This window comes from Humulus lupulus, chromosome 3 (assembly GCF_963169125.1).
Source record: "Humulus lupulus chromosome 3, drHumLupu1.1, whole genome shotgun sequence".
NCBI classification, from domain to species: Eukaryota; Viridiplantae; Streptophyta; class Magnoliopsida; order Rosales; family Cannabaceae; genus Humulus; species Humulus lupulus.
Genome location: NC_084795.1, coordinates 24,401,838 through 24,406,212, shown reverse-complemented (window position 1 = coordinate 24,406,212; position 4,375 = coordinate 24,401,838). Strand labels below are relative to the sequence as shown.

The 4,375-nt window shown below is 33.5% G+C and overlaps 1 long non-coding RNA gene across 1 annotated transcript; it reads right to left on the bottom strand.

Annotated features, from left to right (window-relative positions):
- Positions 1-809: 809 nt before the first annotated feature.
- On the bottom strand, positions 810-1,777 carry LOC133821013 (uncharacterized). Its single transcript, XR_009887262.1, has 3 exons — positions 1,667-1,777; positions 1,404-1,461; positions 810-845 (listed from the first exon to the last, which is right to left on the bottom strand). It is a non-coding gene; the product is annotated as an uncharacterized LOC133821013 (long non-coding RNA).
- Between the last annotated feature and the right edge of the window lie 2,598 nt (positions 1,778-4,375).

Below are 4,375 nucleotides of genomic sequence, written 5' to 3'. Positions count from 1 at the left end.
AAACAACGAATGTTTTATAAAATCTTTACACAGAATAAACTTGCTTAGCAAAATAATACCGCCATGGAAGTGATAAAATCTGACATATACACACAAACTAATGAATAAAAATTAGAAAGAAGCTTTGGGAAAATGACCAAGTTAAACTGGAGAAATTACACCTTGGAAATACCAAAGGACGGTTGAAGAGATTATGCATGTTAGTATAGCACTCGAAAGAAAATGAATGTACTTTAAATCCTCACCAGCATCCTCTTCAAGTGGAGCTCTGTTGCTATCCTCAAATAAAGATCCCTTCCTAGCGAATTATGGTAGGTAACAAATGGTCTTGCTTCTGCTCCACCAGCTGCTCCCTAGTTGATTAAGTCAATTAAAGACCAACCTTCAAATAGAAACAATACTAATGTATGTAAATTAAGGCACCAAAAAATTGTCATACACAGAAAAAGTAAAAACTATTCCTGGAAATGAATACAGTTAATCAAAATTTATAAAATATGAACCAAAAGAATTCCCAGCTAAGTATTTCAACAGTTCAACCTCCAGTCATCTTTACAATAAACTAGACATTATCTTTTTTAAAAATTCTAGAACAGGGTATTCTATAAGTTGTATCTTGGACAAGAACAAAAGCTAAGCAATTGAACAAGCATCACCAGAAGTAACGGTAATCTTACATAAGAACTCAGCCAAACTATACAGTCAAATTCCATTATAGAAATGCTAAATCTTGATATGAACCATATGACCATAAAATGGTTAGAAAATCCACAAACTTGTAGAACTAGAGTTTCAACTTTGAGAAATAAAAAAGATTCCACTATCTTGCGTAACTCTGATACAATCTAATCCACCAAAAAGAAAAAATAGCAAAACATCTTTAATGTATAAACGACAAGATGCCTCAACCACTCTATCCAGGGAATAATATTGAATTTATATATGTATACTTCAAAATGCCCAAACTAGAAACAACTTGGTATACCATCCTTCTTTTGCTCAAGTTTTCAACAACTCCATAATTGCTAAATACATTCAACCACCGTAAGCACTCTAATATTTAGAGAAAATTTGTTCAAAAGAAAGATAAAATATCCATAACTTGCATAAATAAATTATCTCCTTAAGTGTTAATGCTGTTAAGGATCTTAATATAGAAAATATAACCCTGTAACCTTTTTTTATAGAAAAATAAATAAAATCCAATGAACCGTGCTTCAACTCAGGAAAGGTCATTTAATGCTATTTTTGTCTATTCAAATACTTCATCAGAAGCGAAGCACACTTGAAGCAATCATGTAAGATAGTTCTAAGGGCCTCAAGTTAATAAAAATACTATTTCTGGAAAGAACATATACTTTAAATAACTAAAAGGTCTTTAATTACTCCTCAGCCTAACTTACCTTTGCTCTCTTCCGAAATACATCAGCTACTTCAGGATTGGAAATCATATCAATGTACCTTTAAAAGAAAAGTAAAGTTCAGTTATAACCAATTATACCCCAAAAAAATTATATTTTATTTAAAAAGCCATTTAGACAAGTCTTTTATAAGAACCACTGCAACGAATTGTGGGCTATCATCATCGAGTAGAAAACAATTTGTTATTTCCCATAAGAGACACTCTCACTCAAATTGTGAAAAAGAAACAGAAAACTCAACTTACCGTTGCCGGTAACGCTTATCCACATGAGTTAGACCATGATATTTGTCTGGCAAGGGCAGTAGAGATTTTGTAAGAATTGCAAAAGAGTTCACATAGACAGAAAGCTCCCCTAAAGAAACAAAGAAATAAGTTCAATTAGTTTCTCACCTCAAAGGGAAATCACAAAAAAAGTAAGAAGCTAGTCAAAGCCAATGACGTTTTTATAAATGGCATTGGTTTATCTAAATAGCTTCCAATACAAATAGGGTAAGAATAGCTTCACCCATTAGTACCTATAAATTCAACAATCAACACCTAATCGCAAATAGGTGCAAAAGATAAATTTTTTAAGTACTTGCCTTTCTCAGTTCGCTTAATTGAGCCTCTTGCACCAATTATGTCACCAATATCAACAAGATTCTTAAGCTCATCAAACTGATCACTTAAAAATCTCGCCTTTTCACAATAAAGCTGTTTCAAACATTGAACAACTTGAGTGAGGATTCTTCCATACAAAATGTGAGCAAAGATTTATAGAAAGTTTATGAAAAACCATCCCTACCCGCCAAAATTTACAAACTTTGGAAAACACCCCATTTTTTTTTTTTAAAAAAGGTAACTAACTTATATATTTTAGATCAAGCATCCCATAAAATAGACATGCTTTTAAGAACTAAACCACATAATCACATCTTATTATTATATTTTTTTCTTTATTATAAGTATCCATCTAACAAAGAGATGGCAAGATCATTGTAAGGACAGAAAGCTGAGGTGGGGATACCTGAATTGTCCCAGAATCATCTCTTAGAGTGAGAAATGCAAGCTTTCCAAATGCTCGACGAGAAAAAGAACATAAAAATATTGAGCGCATTTTCTCAGTAACCAAACAGAGTTTTCTTTAATTGAAGTTGAAACAAACCTCCACTCAAGCCACTGGTCCGAGTTAGGTCGATATCGTAGGGACTGGACTCAACGTCAAGACCAGAATGGACCTTGTTGGGAAGCCTAGAGACGAATTCGGTCCTGAGCGAGTTAATAGAGCATCCTCGATTGAGTCGGCGATCTTGGCGACCGTTATCACTCGGTCACTGGAATGGTTGGAGAGGCTCCGTCACTAGAATGGTCGGAGAACCTCATTGTCGCACGACCGTTATCACTCGGTCTCCGACTTCGCTCTTCCAGCGACTGAGAGGCTCCTTCCATTCGTTGAGGCTCTTGTAGGAGGTTGCGTTGGAAAGAGGTGGTGGTGTTCAGGGTTAGATCTTTACCAATTTTTTCAACTAGGTTTAAGAAAATTGATTAGAAGAAGAAGAGGAAGACGGTAACCCTAACTGGGTATAGCTTGAGGGATGGTCAGAAGTGTTTAGAGGTTTGGAAATAAAAAAGTAGAGGCAAATAAAAAAGTAAAAAGTAGAAGACTTTACTAAGACACGGGCTCCAAAATTTTGTACCGCCAATTTTTTTTCCCACCAATTGTTTTATTATTTGATGTATCATAATACTTTTTCAATACTATTATATTTATATGTTATGGAAAGGGGTATTTGGTGTAGTGTCTGGCAATTTTTAATGATTCAAAAATCCCTCCCCATATAATTCTAGAAATGTAACCACCCGACTTAAAACTTATTAATTTACTAAATACTTCATATTTAAGTAAATTAATGTTTACATGAATCTCTTCAATAAAACAGAACTTTTATTGAAACAAACATGAATTAACACCTTTTACAAAACATGCAACTTGAGATCTCAATATTTAAAATAAATAATGTTTTACATGCACGACGTAAGTAAAAATACACGTTTAAGACACAACATAAACCAAAGGTTAAAACCTTTATAACAATAATACATAAGTAGCAACCCCTTGACCCCCAGGTCAACCAATCACGACATGCACACATTTGACTGAGCCGACTCCAACTCATCACCTCATCAACTACGCTTATACCTTTACCTACAACACATAGTACCTGTGAGCTAACGCCCAGCAAGAAGAGCTATGTAGGTCACAACCCCCAAAGCCCAAATAGAAAACATAAGCATAAAATATAAAACATAAAACATATACTAATTCAAACTATCACAACCTAATTCATATACTACTCATAATCCGTACCTTAACATATATAGAGTTCAATAATAATTCATATCGTATCACATCATTCTCATAGCATAACTTAACATACCATAACATATCATAATTAATTCATAATCATATCGTACAAAAACATCTCATCATACAATCGTAACATGTATCATCGATGTCATACTGGTTGTAAACGAGTGCTAACCTGGTCAAGTGTGCAACTAAGCATGATAAACGTAAGTATACATTTTATCATAACGTAAGCATGCAATTTTTTCGTAATGTAAACATGAATTTTCATAATACAAGCATGTCACGCAAGCATACAACAACCAAACAATGTAAGCAAGTGTTGACAGTATCATTATAATCATACTACATACATAAACATGCAATGTTCAATAAGTCATAACATACATGACAAAATCATAACTTTAACCATACATATACATAATTAAATCACCTATACATAACATTTTTTTCCTTCTATGCACACCATGTGTTATAATGACCATTCTTCTTGCCTGAATTCCAGTAATTTAATTGATAAAACAACCCATGTATGATTCTGTTCAAGCATCTTTAGCCAAACCTAAACAAAACCGATCAAAATTGATTAATACCAAGCTTAGTTC